The 13188-nt window shown below is 39.9% G+C and overlaps 28 non-coding genes across 28 annotated transcripts; all 28 read left to right on the top strand.

Annotated features, from left to right (window-relative positions):
- The first annotated feature begins 272 nt into the window (after positions 1-272).
- On the top strand, positions 273-344 carry trnap-cgg (transfer RNA proline (anticodon CGG)). The gene has a single exon. It is a non-coding gene; the product is annotated as a tRNA-Pro (tRNA).
- Positions 345-899: 555 nt separating this feature from the next.
- trnal-caa (transfer RNA leucine (anticodon CAA)) lies at positions 900-1010 on the top strand. The gene is made up of 2 exons: positions 900-937; positions 965-1010. It is a non-coding gene; the product is annotated as a tRNA-Leu (tRNA).
- A 282-nt stretch (positions 1011-1292) lies between these two features.
- trnap-ugg (transfer RNA proline (anticodon UGG)) lies at positions 1293-1364 on the top strand. Its single transcript has one exon. It is a non-coding gene; the product is annotated as a tRNA-Pro (tRNA).
- Positions 1365-1625: 261 nt separating this feature from the next.
- On the top strand, positions 1626-1697 carry trnap-ugg (transfer RNA proline (anticodon UGG)). The gene has a single exon. It is a non-coding gene; the product is annotated as a tRNA-Pro (tRNA).
- A 445-nt stretch (positions 1698-2142) lies between these two features.
- On the top strand, positions 2143-2214 carry trnap-cgg (transfer RNA proline (anticodon CGG)). Its single transcript has one exon. It is a non-coding gene; the product is annotated as a tRNA-Pro (tRNA).
- A 555-nt stretch (positions 2215-2769) lies between these two features.
- On the top strand, positions 2770-2880 carry trnal-caa (transfer RNA leucine (anticodon CAA)). Its single transcript has 2 exons — positions 2770-2807; positions 2835-2880. It is a non-coding gene; the product is annotated as a tRNA-Leu (tRNA).
- Positions 2881-3163: 283 nt separating this feature from the next.
- On the top strand, positions 3164-3235 carry trnap-ugg (transfer RNA proline (anticodon UGG)). The gene has a single exon. It is a non-coding gene; the product is annotated as a tRNA-Pro (tRNA).
- Positions 3236-3496: 261 nt separating this feature from the next.
- trnap-ugg (transfer RNA proline (anticodon UGG)) lies at positions 3497-3568 on the top strand. Its single transcript has one exon. It is a non-coding gene; the product is annotated as a tRNA-Pro (tRNA).
- Positions 3569-4012: 444 nt separating this feature from the next.
- Positions 4013-4084, top strand: trnap-cgg (transfer RNA proline (anticodon CGG)). Its single transcript has one exon. It is a non-coding gene; the product is annotated as a tRNA-Pro (tRNA).
- Positions 4085-4639: 555 nt separating this feature from the next.
- Positions 4640-4750, top strand: trnal-caa (transfer RNA leucine (anticodon CAA)). Its single transcript has 2 exons — positions 4640-4677; positions 4705-4750. It is a non-coding gene; the product is annotated as a tRNA-Leu (tRNA).
- Positions 4751-5033: 283 nt separating this feature from the next.
- Positions 5034-5105, top strand: trnap-ugg (transfer RNA proline (anticodon UGG)). The gene has a single exon. It is a non-coding gene; the product is annotated as a tRNA-Pro (tRNA).
- Positions 5106-5366: 261 nt separating this feature from the next.
- trnap-ugg (transfer RNA proline (anticodon UGG)) lies at positions 5367-5438 on the top strand. The gene has a single exon. It is a non-coding gene; the product is annotated as a tRNA-Pro (tRNA).
- A 445-nt stretch (positions 5439-5883) lies between these two features.
- On the top strand, positions 5884-5955 carry trnap-cgg (transfer RNA proline (anticodon CGG)). Its single transcript has one exon. It is a non-coding gene; the product is annotated as a tRNA-Pro (tRNA).
- Positions 5956-6508: 553 nt separating this feature from the next.
- Positions 6509-6619, top strand: trnal-caa (transfer RNA leucine (anticodon CAA)). The gene is made up of 2 exons: positions 6509-6546; positions 6574-6619. It is a non-coding gene; the product is annotated as a tRNA-Leu (tRNA).
- A 283-nt stretch (positions 6620-6902) lies between these two features.
- On the top strand, positions 6903-6974 carry trnap-ugg (transfer RNA proline (anticodon UGG)). Its single transcript has one exon. It is a non-coding gene; the product is annotated as a tRNA-Pro (tRNA).
- A 261-nt stretch (positions 6975-7235) lies between these two features.
- trnap-agg (transfer RNA proline (anticodon AGG)) lies at positions 7236-7307 on the top strand. The gene has a single exon. It is a non-coding gene; the product is annotated as a tRNA-Pro (tRNA).
- A 447-nt stretch (positions 7308-7754) lies between these two features.
- trnap-cgg (transfer RNA proline (anticodon CGG)) lies at positions 7755-7826 on the top strand. Its single transcript has one exon. It is a non-coding gene; the product is annotated as a tRNA-Pro (tRNA).
- Positions 7827-8380: 554 nt separating this feature from the next.
- On the top strand, positions 8381-8491 carry trnal-caa (transfer RNA leucine (anticodon CAA)). The gene is made up of 2 exons: positions 8381-8418; positions 8446-8491. It is a non-coding gene; the product is annotated as a tRNA-Leu (tRNA).
- A 282-nt stretch (positions 8492-8773) lies between these two features.
- trnap-ugg (transfer RNA proline (anticodon UGG)) lies at positions 8774-8845 on the top strand. Its single transcript has one exon. It is a non-coding gene; the product is annotated as a tRNA-Pro (tRNA).
- A 261-nt stretch (positions 8846-9106) lies between these two features.
- Positions 9107-9178, top strand: trnap-ugg (transfer RNA proline (anticodon UGG)). Its single transcript has one exon. It is a non-coding gene; the product is annotated as a tRNA-Pro (tRNA).
- Positions 9179-9622: 444 nt separating this feature from the next.
- Positions 9623-9694, top strand: trnap-cgg (transfer RNA proline (anticodon CGG)). Its single transcript has one exon. It is a non-coding gene; the product is annotated as a tRNA-Pro (tRNA).
- Positions 9695-10245: 551 nt separating this feature from the next.
- On the top strand, positions 10246-10356 carry trnal-caa (transfer RNA leucine (anticodon CAA)). Its single transcript has 2 exons — positions 10246-10283; positions 10311-10356. It is a non-coding gene; the product is annotated as a tRNA-Leu (tRNA).
- Positions 10357-10640: 284 nt separating this feature from the next.
- trnap-ugg (transfer RNA proline (anticodon UGG)) lies at positions 10641-10712 on the top strand. Its single transcript has one exon. It is a non-coding gene; the product is annotated as a tRNA-Pro (tRNA).
- A 260-nt stretch (positions 10713-10972) lies between these two features.
- trnal-uag (transfer RNA leucine (anticodon UAG)) lies at positions 10973-11044 on the top strand. The gene has a single exon. It is a non-coding gene; the product is annotated as a tRNA-Leu (tRNA).
- A 445-nt stretch (positions 11045-11489) lies between these two features.
- trnap-cgg (transfer RNA proline (anticodon CGG)) lies at positions 11490-11561 on the top strand. Its single transcript has one exon. It is a non-coding gene; the product is annotated as a tRNA-Pro (tRNA).
- A 554-nt stretch (positions 11562-12115) lies between these two features.
- Positions 12116-12226, top strand: trnal-caa (transfer RNA leucine (anticodon CAA)). Its single transcript has 2 exons — positions 12116-12153; positions 12181-12226. It is a non-coding gene; the product is annotated as a tRNA-Leu (tRNA).
- Positions 12227-12508: 282 nt separating this feature from the next.
- On the top strand, positions 12509-12580 carry trnap-ugg (transfer RNA proline (anticodon UGG)). Its single transcript has one exon. It is a non-coding gene; the product is annotated as a tRNA-Pro (tRNA).
- Positions 12581-12841: 261 nt separating this feature from the next.
- trnap-agg (transfer RNA proline (anticodon AGG)) lies at positions 12842-12913 on the top strand. The gene has a single exon. It is a non-coding gene; the product is annotated as a tRNA-Pro (tRNA).
- The last annotated feature ends 275 nt before the right edge of the window (positions 12914-13188 follow it).

Raw genomic sequence — 13188 nt, 5'->3', positions numbered from 1 at the left:
TAATGGACACGACTAAGTCATACGTTTTCAGTTCCGACGTTGTTATGGGTGCGTTTATCTACTACTCCTACTTCAAAAAGGATGTAGCACTTAGATTATTGGTATAGCGCTATGGTTGCAAGAGGTCCCAGGTTCACAACTTGGTCAAGACCATTTAATAGTTTTTGTTGAGTTGATGTTTTTTATTGAATTTCTGGGATTTTTTACAGTCACGCTTTACATTGTTTCTTTTTTTACATTGACCTATTTGTGTGCATGCGTTTGGTACTGTTGGCTTGTTGGTCTAGAGGTATGATTCTCGCTTCGGGTGCGAGAGGTCCCGGGTTCAAATCCAGGACAAGCCCAATGACTGGCTCTCACCTCCTGTTAACTTCTGATTTGATTTTGTGAAAAAAGGTCTTTTTGAATATAAAGTTGAATCTTCAGAGGGGTGCCTCCCATTTTCAAGTGCTATAAATGGATCTGCCAAAGTCTAATCATTGTTTTGTGCTTTACAGTGATCTACAATGAACAGCTTGGATTAATTTTACAGTGTGACTGTTGCTTGCAGGCTCATCAGTCTAGGGTTTTGGTTCTAGCTTAGGCTGTTACAGATCCCCGTTCATATCCTGAACGAGCTTTTTTTGTTGTTGTTTAATTCTTACTATCACTTACTGATCACTTGTCTGGACCCTTTTGTCTTGAGATTTTGACTGTCAATGCCTTGTTGGTCTGGAGCTATGACTCTCGCTTTGGGTACAATAGATCCTGGATTCAAATTTTATACAGGCCTAATCGCACCCTTCAGAGTACACAGTCATTTGACAATATTTGGCTAAACAAGTTATTCAGAACAAAAAGTTCATGCAATTGGTTTAGATTTTACTATTGAAGCAATGCACGGGTGAAGTTCTAAGGTAGTCAGAATGGCCGAGCGGTCTAAGGCGCCAGACTCAAGGTGAAATTCCTTCCTAGTACTTGGGCTTTCTGGTCTCCATATGGAGGCGTGGGTTCAAATCCCACTTCTGACATGCTCTGTTTTTACTCCAATAATGTAAACAGAAAAATGTCTTGAGCAGTCAGAGCCGCTTTGTGGATTTTGCCAGTCTATGCCTAAATCTACATGTGTTAAAGTGACAAAGACTACTTCATCAATGATCTGATGTCATCTTCAAAGATTGAATCTATCGTTATTTAAGATTTACAGACTTTGGTAAAGTGCACGTTATAGTCAGTTTATAGAATGCACCTTTGTCTTTTTTTTTTTTTTTCAGTATGTCTAGAGCTTATAAGTGAATGCATTGTTAATACTTGGCTCCTTGGTCTAGGGGTATGATTCTCGCTTTGGGTGCGAGAGGTCCCGGGTTCAAATCCCGGACGAGCCCTGTTAAAAGTTCTTATTGCTAAATGTTTTGGTTGAATTCCTGGTGTTATCTACTGCCGCTCTTTATATTGCCTTTGACCTATCATTCTGCACATTTTGGGTGCCGATGGCTTGTTGATGTAACAGTATAATTCCTTCTTAGGTTGCGAAAGGTTTTTAAAACTTTTAAAAATTCAGCCAAATTCTTTCCATCATTATGTGCTTTAAGGCGATCTACATAGACTGTTATGGATTATTTTTACAGTATGAACATCTTCGTCATGGCTCGTTGGTCTAGGGGTATGATTCTCGCTTTGGGTGCGAGAGGTCCCGGGTTCAAATCCCGGACGAGCCCTGTTAAAAGTTCTAACAGTGTTGAATACCTTTTACCACTAATACTTTCTAGTGCAACTCGAATCATTTGTTTGAACCGTGTTGTCTTAAGATTTTGTTTGTTAATGCCTTGTTGGTGTGGGGCTATGGTTCTCGCTTTGGGTGCAACAGGTCCTGCCTTTTATTGTCAAAATAATGGACACGACTAAGTCATACGTTTTCAGTTCTGATGTCGTTATGGGTGCGTTTATCTACTACTCCTACTTCAAAAAGGATGTAGCACTTAGATTATTGGTCTAGCGCTATGGTTGCAAGAGGTCCCAGGTTCACAACTTGGTCAAGACCATTTAATAGTTTTTGTTGAGTTGATGTTTTTTATTGAATTTCTGGGATTTTTTTACAGTCACGCTTTACATTGTTTTCTTTTTTTACATTGACCTATTTGTGTGCATGCGTTTGGTACTGTTGGCTTGTTGGTCTAGAGGTATGATTCTCGCTTCGGGTGCGAGAGGTCCCGGGTTCAAATCCCGGACAAGCCCAATGACTGGCTCTCACCTCCTGTTAACTTCTGATTTGATTTTGTGAAAAAAGGTCTTTTTGAATATAAAGTTGAATCTTCAGAGGGGTGCCTCCCATTTTCAAGTGCTATAAATGGATCTGCCAAAGTCTAGTCATTGTTTTGTGCTTTACAGTGATCTACAATGAACAGCTTGGATTAATTTTACAGTGTGACTGTTGCTTGCAGGCTCATCAGTCTAGGGTTTTGGTTCTAGCTTAGGCTGTTACAGATCCCCGTTCATATCCTGAACGAGCTTTTTTTGTTGTTGGTTAATTCTTACTATCACTTACTGATCACTTGTCCGGACCCTTTTGTCTTGAGATTTTGATTGTCAATGCCTTGTTGGTCTGGAGCTATGACTCTCGCTTTGGGTACAATAGATCCTGGATTCAAATTTTATACAGGCCTAATCGCACCCTTCAGAGTACACAGTCATTTGACAATATTTGGCTAAACAAGTTATTCAGAACAAAAAGTTCATGCAATTGGTTTAGATTTTACTATTGAAGCAATGCACGGGTGAAGTTCTAAGGTAGTCAGAATGGCCGAGCGGTCTAAGGCGCCAGACTCAAGGTGAAATTCCTTCCTAGTACTTGGGCTTTCTGGTCTCCATATGGAGGCGTGGGTTCAAATCCCACTTCTGACATGCTCTGTTTTTACTCCAATAATGTAAACAGAAAAATGTCTTGAGCAGTCAGAGCCGCTTTGTGGATTTTGCCAGTCTATGCCTAAATCTACATGTGTTAAAGTGACAAAGACTACTTCATCAATGATCTGATGTCATCTTCAAAAATTGAATCTATCGTTATCTAAGATTTACAGACTTTGGTAAAGTGCACGTTATAGTCAGTTTATAGAATGCACCTTTGTCTTTTTTTTTTTTTTTTCAGTATGTCTAGAGCTTATAAGTGAATAAATTGTTAATACTTGGCTCCTTGGTCTAGGGGTATGATTCTCGCTTTGGGTGCGAGAGGTCCCGGGTTCAAATCCCGGACGAGCCCTGTTAAAAGTTCTAATTGCTAAATGTTTTGGTTGAATTCCTGGTGTTATCTACTGCCGCTCTTTATATTGCCTTTGACCTATCATTCTGCACATTTTGGGTGCCGATGGCTTGTTGATGTAACAGTATAATTCCTTCTTAGGTTGCGAAAGGTTTTTAAAACTTTTAAAAATTCAGCCAAATTCTTTCCATCATTATGTGCTTTAAGGCGATCTACATAGACTGTTATGGATTATTTTTACAGTATGAACATCTTCGTCATGGCTCGTTGGTCTAGGGGTATGATTCTCGCTTTGGGTGCGAGAGGTCCCGGGTTCAAATCCCGGACGAGCCCTGTTAAAAGTTCTAACAGTGTTGAATACCTTTTACCACTAATACTTTCTAGTGCAACTCGAATCATTTTTTTGAACCGTGTTGTCTTAAGATTTTGTTTGTTAATGCCTTGTTGGTGTGGGGCTATGGTTCTCGCTTTGGGTGCAACAGGTCCTGCCTTTTATTGTCAAAATAATGGACACGACTAAGTCATACGTTTTCAGTTCCGACGTTGTTATGGGTGCGTTTATCTACTACTCCTACTTCAAAAAGGATGTAGCACTTAGATTATTGGTCTAGCGCTATGGTTGCAAGAGGTCCCAGGTTCACAACTTGGTCAAGACCATTTAATAGTTTTTGTTGAGTTGATGTTTTTTATTGAATTTCTGGGATTTTTTACAGTCACGCTTTACATTGTTTTCTTTTTTTACATTGACCTATTTGTGTGCATGCGTTTGGTACTGTTGGCTTGTTGGTCTAGAGGTATGATTCTCGCTTCGGGTGCGAGAGGTCCCGGGTTCAAATCCAGGACAAGCCCGATGACTGGCTCTCACCTCCTGTTAACTTCTGATTTGATTTTGTGAAAAAAGGTCATTTTGAATATAAAGTTGAATCTTCAGAGGGGTGCCTCCCATTTTCAAGTGCTATAAATGGATCTGCCAAAGTCTAATCATTGTTTTGTGCTTTACAGTGATCTACAATGAACAGCTTGGATTAATTTTACAGTGTGACTGTTGCTTGCAGGCTCATCAGTCTAGGGTTTTGGTTCTAGCTTAGGCTGTTACAGATCCCCGTTCATATCCTGACCGAGCTTTTTTTGTTGTTGTTTAATTCTTACTATCACTTACTGATCACTTGTCTGGACCCTTTTGTCTTGAGATTTTGACTGTCAATGCCTTGTTGGTCTGGAGCTATGACTCTCGCTTTGGGTACAATAGATCCTGGATTCAAATTTTATACAGGCCTAATCGCACCCTTCAGAGTACACAGTCATTTGACAATATTTGGCTAAACAAGTTATTCAGAACAAAAAGTTCATGCAATTGGTTTAGATTTTACTATTGAAGCAATGCACGGGTGCAGTTCTAAGGTAGTCAGAATGGCCGAGCGGTCTAAGGCGCCAGACTCAAGGTGAAATTCCTTCCTAGTACTTGGGCTTTCTGGTCTCCATATGGAGGCGTGGGTTCAAATCCCACTTCTGACATGCTCTGTTTTTACTCCAATAATGTAAACAGAAAAATGTCTTGAGCAGTCAGAGCCGCTTTGTGGATTTTGCCAGTCTATGCCTAAATCTACATGTGTTAAAGTGACAAAGACTACTTCATCAATGATCTGATGTCATCTTCAAAAATTGAATCTATCGTTATCTAAGATTTACAGATTTTGGTAAAGTGCACGTTATAGTCAGTTTATAGAATGCACCTTTGTCTTTTTTTTTTTTTTTTCAGTATGTCTAGAGCTTATAAGTGAATAAATTATTAATACTTGGCTCCTTGGTCTAGGGGTATGATTCTCGCTTTGGGTGCGAGAGGTCCCGGGTTCAAATCCCGGACGAGCCCTGTTAAAAGTTCTAATTGCTGAATGTTTTGGTTGAATTCCTGGTGTTATCTACTGCCGCTCTTTATATTGCCTTTGACCTATCATTCTGCACATTTTGGGTGCCGATGGCTTGTTGATGTAACAGTATAATTCCTTCTTAGGTTGCGAAAGGTTTTTAAAACTTTTAAAAATTCAGCCAAATTCTTTCCATCATTATGTGCTTTAAGGCGATCTACATAGACCGTTATGGATTATTTTTACAGTATGAACATCTTCGTCATGGCTCGTTGGTCTAGGGGTATGATTCTCGCTTTGGGTGCGAGAGGTCCCGGGTTCAAATCCCGGACGAGCCCTGTTAAAAGTTCTAACAGTGTTGAATACCTTTTACCACTAATACTTTCTAGTGCAACTCGAATCATTTTTTTGAACCGTGTTGTCTTAAGATTTTGTTTGTTAATGCCTTGTTGGTGTGGGGCTATGGTTCTCGCTTTGGGTGCAACAGGTCCTGCCTTTTATTGTCAAAATAATGGACACGACTAAGTCATACGTTTTCAGTTCCTGACGTCGTTATGGGTGCGTTTATCTACTACTCCTACTTCAAAAAGGATGTAGCACTTAGATTATTGGTCTAGCGCTATGGTTGCAAGAGGTCCCAGGTTCACAACTTGGTCAAGACCATTTAATAGTTTTTGTTGAGTTGATGTTTTTTATTGAATTTCTGGGATTTTTTACAGTCACGCTTTACATTGTTTTCTTTTTTTACATTGACCTATTTGTGTGCATGCGTTTGGTACTGTTGGCTTGTTGGTCTAGAGGTATGATTCTCGCTTCGGGTGCGAGAGGTCCCGGGTTCAAATCCCGGACAAGCCCGATGATGGCTCTCACCTCCTGTTAACTTCTGATTTGATTTTGTGAAAAAAGGTCATTTTGAATATAAAGTTGAATCTTCAGAGGGGTGCCTCCCATTTTCAAGTGCTATAAATGGATCTGCCAAAGTCTAGTCATTGTTTTGTGCTTTACAGTGATCTACAATGAACAGCTTGGATTAATTTTACAGTGTGACTGTTGCTTGCAGGCTCATCAGTCTAGGGTTTTGGTTCTAGCTTAGGCTGTTACAGATCCCCGTTCATATCCTGAACGAGCTTTTTTTGTTGTTGTTTAATTCTTACTATCACTTACTGATCACTTGTCTGGACCCTTTTGTCTTGAGATTTTGACTGTCAATGCCTTGTTGGTCTGGAGCTATGACTCTCGCTTTGGGTACAATAGATCCTGGATTCAAATTTTATACAGGCCTAATCGCACCCTTCAGAGTACACAGTCATTTGACAATATTTGGCTAAACAAGTTATTCAGAACAAAAAGTTCATGCAATTGGTTTAGATTTTACTATTGAAGCAATGCACGGTGCTGTTCTAAGGTAGTCAGAATGGCCGAGCGGTCTAAGGCGCCAGACTCAAGGAGAAATTCCTTCCAAGTACTTGGGCTTTCTGGTCTCCATATGGAGACGTGGGTTCAAATCCCACTTCTGACATGCTCTGTTTTTACTCCAATAATGTAAACAGAAAAATGTCTTGAGCAGTCAGAGCCGCTTTGTGGATTTTGCCAGTCTATGCCTAAATCTACATGTGTTAAAGTGACAAAGACTACTTCATCAATGATCTGATGTCATCTTCAAAAATTGAATCTATCGTTATCTAAGATTTACAGACTTTGGTAAAGTGCACGTTATAGTCAGTTTATAGAATGCACCTTTGTCTTTTTTTTTTTTTTTTCAGTATGTCTAGAGCTTATAAGTGAATAAATTGTTAATACTTGGCTCCTTGGTCTAGGGGTATGATTCTCGCTTTGGGTGCGAGAGGTCCCGGGTTCAAATCCCGGACGAGCCCTGTTAAAAGTTCTTATTGCTAAATGTTTTGGTTGAATTCCTGGTGTTATCTACTGCCGCTCTTTATATTGCCTTTGACCTATCATTCTGCACATTTTGGGTGCCGATGGCTTGTTGATGTAACAGTATAATTCCTTCTTAGGTTGCGAAAGGTTTTTAAAACTTTTAAAAATTCAGCCAAATTCTTTCCATCATTATGTGCTTTAAGGCGATCTACATAGACTGTTATGGATTATTTTTACAGTATGAACATCTTCGTCATGGCTCGTTGGTCTAGGGGTATGATTCTCGCTTAGGGTGCGAGAGGTCCCGGGTTCAAATCCCGGACGAGCCCTGTTAAAAGTTCTAACAGTGTTGAATACCTTTTACCACTAATACTTTCTAGTGCAACTCGAATCATTTGTTTGAACCGTGTTGTCTTAAGATTTTGTTTGTTAATGCCTTGTTGGTGTGGGGCTATGGTTCTCGCTTTGGGTGCAACAGGTCCTGCCTTTTATTGTCAAAATAATGGACACGACTAAGTCATACGTTTTCAGTTCCGACGTTCGTTATGGGTGCGTTTATCTACTACTCCTACTTCAAAAAGGATGTAGCACTCAGATTATTGGTCTAGCGCTATGGTTGCAAGACGGTCCCAGGTTCACAACTTGGTCAAGACCATTTAATAGTTTTTGTTGAGTTGATGTTTTTTATTGAATTTCTGGGATTTTTTTACAGTCACGCTTTACATTGTTTTCTTTTTTTACATTGACCTATTTGTGTGCATGCATTTGGTACTGTTGGCTTGTTGGTCTAGAGGTATGATTCTCGCTTCGGGTGCGAGAGGTCCCGGGTTCAAATCCCGGACAAGCCCAATGACGGCTCTCACCTCCTGTTAACTTCTGATTTGATTTTGTGAAAAAAGGTCTTTTTGAATATAAAGTTGAATCTTCAGAGGGGTGCCTCCCATTTTCAAGTGCTATAAATGGATCTGCCAAAGTCTAATCATTGTTTTGTGCTTTACAGTGATCTACAATGAACAGCTTGGATTAATTTTACAGTGTGACTGTTGCTTGCAGGCTCATCAGTCTAGGGTTTTGGTTCTAGCTTAGGCTGTTACAGATCCCCGTTCATATCCTGAACGAGCTTTTTTTGTTGTTGTTTAATTCTTACTATCACTTACTGATCACTTGTCTGGACCCTTTTGTCTTGAGATTTTGACTGTCAATGCCTTGTTGGTCTGGAGCTATGACTCTCGCTTTGGGTACAATAGATCCTGGATTCAAATTTTATACAGGCCTAATCGCACCCTTCAGAGTACACAGTCATTTGACAATATTTGGCTAAACAAGTTATTCAGAACAAAAAGTTCATGCAATTGGTTTAGATTTTACTATTGAAGCAATGTACGGGTGCAGTTCTAAGGTAGTCAGAATGGCCGAGCGGTCTAAGGCGCCAGACTCAAGGTGAAATTCCTTCCTAGTACTTGGGCTTTCTGGTCTCCATATGGAGGCGTGGGTTCAAATCCCACTTCTGACATGCTCTGTTTTTACTCCAATAATGTAAACAGAAAAATGTCTTGAGCAGTCAGAGCCGCTTTGTGGATTTTGCCAGTCTATGCCTAAATCTACATGTGTTAAAGTGACAAAGACTACTTCATCAATGATCTGATGTCATCTTCAAAAATTGAATCTATCGTTATCTAAGATTTACAGATTTTGGTAAAGTGCACGTTATAGTCAGTTTATAGAATGCACCTTTGTCTTTTTTTTTTTTTTTCAGTATGTCTAGAGCTTATAAGTGAATACATTGTTAATACTTGGCTCCTTGGTCTAGGGGTATGATTCTCGCTTTGGGTGCGAGAGGTCCCGGGTTCAAATCCCGGACGAGCCCTGTTAAAAGTTCTAATTGCTGAATGTTTTGGTTGAATTCCTGGTGTTATCTACTGCCGCTCTTTATATTGCCTTTGACCTATCATTCTGCACATTTTGGGTGCCGATGGCTTGTTGATGTAACAGTATAATTCCTTCTTAGGTTGCGAAAGGTTTTTAAAACTTTTAAAAATTCAGCCAAATTCTTTCCATCATTATGTGCTTTAAGGCGATCTACATAGACCGTTATGGATTATTTTTACAGTATGAACATCTTCGTCATGGCTCGTTGGTCTAGGGGTATGATTCTCGCTTTGGGTGCGAGAGGTCCCGGGTTCAAATCCCGGACGAGCCCTGTTAAAAGTTCTAACAGTGTTGAATACCTTTTACCACTAATACTTTCTAGTGCAACTCGAATCATTTTTTTGAACCGTGTTGTCTTAAGATTTTGTTTGTTAATGCCTTGTTGGTGTGGGGCTATGGTTCTCGCTTTGGGTGCAACAGGTCCTGCCTTTTATTGTCAAAATAATGGACACGACTAAGTCATACGTTTTCAGTTCTGACGTCGTTATGGGTGCGTTTATCTACTACTCCTACTTCAAAAAGGATGTAGCACTTAGATTATTGGTCTAGCGCTATGGTTGCAAGAGGTCCCAGGTTCACAACTTGGTCAAGACCATTTAATAGTTTTTGTTGAGTTGATGTTTTTTATTGAATTTCTGGGATTTTTTACAGTCACGCTTTACATTGTTTTCTTTTTTTACATTGACCTATTTGTGTGCATGCGTTTGGTACTGTTGGCTTGTTGGTCTAGAGGTATGATTCTCGCTTCGGGTGCGAGAGGTCCCGGGTTCAAATCCCGGACAAGCCCGATGATGGCTCTCACCTCCTGTTAACTTCTGATTTGATTTTGTGAAAAAAGGTCATTTTGAATATAAAGTTGAATCTTCAGAGGGGTGCCTCCCATTTTCAAGTGCTATAAATGGATCTGCCAAAGTCTAATCATTGTTTTGTGCTTTACAGTGATCTACAATGAACAGCTTGGATTAATTTTACAGTGTGACTGTTGCTTGCAGGCTCATCAGTCTAGGGTTTTGGTTCTAGCTTAGGCTGTTACAGATCCCCGTTCATATCCTAAACGAGCTTTTTTGTTGTTGTTTAATTCTTACTATCACTTACTGATCACTTGTCTGGACCCTTTTGTCTTGAGATTTTGACTGTCAATGCCTTGTTGGTCTGGAGCTATGACTCTCGCTTTGGGTACAATAGATCCTGGATTCAAATTTTATACAGGCCTAATCGCACCCTTCAGAGTACACAGTCATTTGACAATATTTGGCTAAACAAGTTATTCAGAACAAAAAGTTCATGCAATTGGTTTAGATTTTACTATTGAGCATGCACGGGTGCAGTTCTAAGGTAGTCAGAATGGCCGAGCGGTCTAAGGCGCCAGACTCAAGGTGAAATTCCTTCCTAGTACTTGGGCTTTCTGGTCTCCATATGGAGGCGTGGGTTCAAATCCCACTTCTGACATGCTCTGTTTTTACTCCAATAATGTAAACAGAAAAATGTCTTGAGCAGTCAGAGCCGCTTTGTGGATTTTGCCAGTCTATGCCTAAATCTACATGTGTTAAAGTGACAAAGACTACTTCATCAATGATCTGATGTCATCTTCAAAAATTGAATCTATCGTTATCTAAGATTTACAGACTTTGGTAAAGTGCACGTTATAGTCAGTTTATAGAATGCACCTTTGTCTTTTTTTTTTTTTTTTCCAGTATGTCTAGAGCTTATAAGTGAATAAATTTTTAATACTTGGCTCCTTGGTCTAGGGGTATGATTCTCGCTTTGGGTGCGAGAGGTCCCGGGTTCAAATCCCGGACGAGCCCTGTTAAAAGTTCTTATTGCTAAATGTTTTGGTTGAATTCCTGGTGTTATCTACTGCCGCTCTTTATATTGCCTTTGACCTATCATTCTGCACATTTTGGGTGCCGATGGCTTGTTGATGTAACAGTATAATTCCTTCTTAGGTTGCGAAAGGTTTTTAAAACTTTTAAAATTCAGCCAAATTCTTTCCATCATTATGTGCTTTAAGGCGATCTACATAGACTGTTATGGATTATTTTTACAGTATGAACATCTTCGTCATGGCTCCTTGGTCTAGGGGTATGATTCTCGCTCTAGGTGCGAGAGGTCCCGGGTTCAAATCCCGGACGAGCCCTGTTAAAAGTTCTAACAGTGTTGAATACCTTTTACCACTAATACTTTCTAGTGCAACTCGAATCATTTGTTTGAACCGTGTTGTCTTAAGATTTTGTTTGTTAATGCCTTGTTGGTGTGGGGCTATGGTTCTCACTTTGGGTGCAACAGGTCCTGCCTTTTATTGTCAAAATAATGGACACGACTAAGTCATACGTTTTCAGTTCCGACGTTGTTATGGGTGCGTTTATCTACTACTCCTACTTCAAAAAGGATGTAGCACTTAGATTATTGGTCTAGCGCTATGGTTGCAAGACGTCCCAGGTTCACAACTTGGTCAAGACCATTTAATAGTTTTTGTTGAGTTGATGTTTTTTATTGAATTTCTGGGTTTTTTTTACAGTCACGCTTTACATTGATTTCTTTTTTTACATTGACCTATTTGTGTGCATGCATTTGGAGCTGTTGGCTTGTTGGTCTAGAGGTATGATTCTCGCTTCGGGTGCGAGAGGTCCCGGGTTCAAATCCCGGACAAGCCCAATGACTGCTCTCACCTCCTGTTAACTTCTGATTTGATTTTGTGAAAAAAGGTCATTTTGAATATAAAGTTGAATCTTCAGAGGGGTGCCTCCCATTTTCAAGTGCTATAAATGGATCTGCCAAAGTCTAGTCATTGTTTTGTGCTTTACAGTGATCTACAATGAACAGCTTGGATTAATTTTACAGTGTGACTGTTGCTTGCAGGCTCATCAGTCTAGGGTTTTGGTTCTAGCTTAGGCTGTTACAGATCCCCGTTCATATCCTGAACGAGCTTTTTTTGTTGTTGTTTAATTCTTACTATCACTTACTGATCACTTGTCCGGACCCTTTTGTCTTGAGATTTTGACTGTCAATGCCTTGTTGGTCTGGAGCTATGACTCTCGCTTTGGGTACAATAGATCCTGGATTCAAATTTTATACAGGCCTAATCGCACCCTTCAGAGTACACAGTCATTTGACAATATTTGGCTAAACAAGTTATTCAGAACAAAAAGTTCATGCAATTGGTTTAGATTTTACTATTGAAGCAATGTACGGGTGCAGTTCTAAGGTAGTCAGAATGGCCGAGCGGTCTAAGGCGCCAGACTCAAGGTGAAATTCCTTCCTAGTACTTGGGCTTTCTGGTCTCCATATGGAGGCGTGGGTTCAAATCCCACTTCTGACATGCTCTGTTTTTACTCCAATAATGTAAACAGAAAAATGTCTTGAGCAGTCAGAGCCGCTTTGTGGATTTTGCCAGTCTATGCCTAAATCTACATGTGTTAAAGTGACAAAGACTACTTCATCAATGATCTGATGTCATCTTCAAAATTGAATCTATCGTTATCTAAGATTTACAGACTTTGGTAAAGTGCACGTTATAGTCAGTTTATAGAATGCACCTTTGTCTTTTTTTTTTTTTTTTCAGTATGTCTAGAGCTTATAAGTGAATAAATTGTTAATACTTGGCTCCTTGGTCTAGGGGTATGATTCTCGCTTTGGGTGCGAGAGGTCCCGGGTTCAAATCCCGGACGAGCCCTGTTAAAAGTTCTTATTGCTAAATGTTTTGGTTGAATTCCTGGTGTTATCTACTGCCGCTCTTTATATTGCCTTTGACCTATCATTCTGCACATTTTGGGTGCCGATGGCTTGTTGATGTAACAGTATAATTCCTTCTTAGGTTGCGAAAGGTTTTTAAAACTTTTAAAAATTCAGCCAAATTCTTTCCATCATTATGTGCTTTAAGGCGATCTACATAGACTGTTATGGATTATTTTTACAGTATGAACATCTTCGTCATGGCTCGTTGGTCTAGGGGTATGATTCTCGCTTAGGGTGCGAGAGGTCCCGGGTTCAAATCCCGGACGAGCCCTGTTAAAAGTTCTAACAGTGTTGAATACCTTTTACCACTAATACTTTCTAGTGCAACTCGAATCATTTGTTTGAACCGTGTTGTCTTAAGATTTTGTTTGTTAATGCCTTGTTGGTGTGGGGCTATGGTTCTCGCTTTGGGTGCAACAGGTCCTGCCTTTTATTGTCAAAATAATGGACACGACTAAGTCATACGTTTTCAGTTCCGACGTTGTTATGGGTGCGTTTATCTACTACTCCTACTTCAAAAAGGATGTAGCACTTAGATTATTGGTC

The sequence above is a fragment of the Denticeps clupeoides genome, chromosome 5 (genome assembly GCF_900700375.1).
Source record: "Denticeps clupeoides chromosome 5, fDenClu1.1, whole genome shotgun sequence".
In the NCBI taxonomy this organism is placed as follows: Eukaryota; Metazoa; Chordata; class Actinopteri; order Clupeiformes; family Denticipitidae; genus Denticeps; species Denticeps clupeoides.
This window is presented reverse-complemented; position numbering and strand designations above follow the sequence as displayed.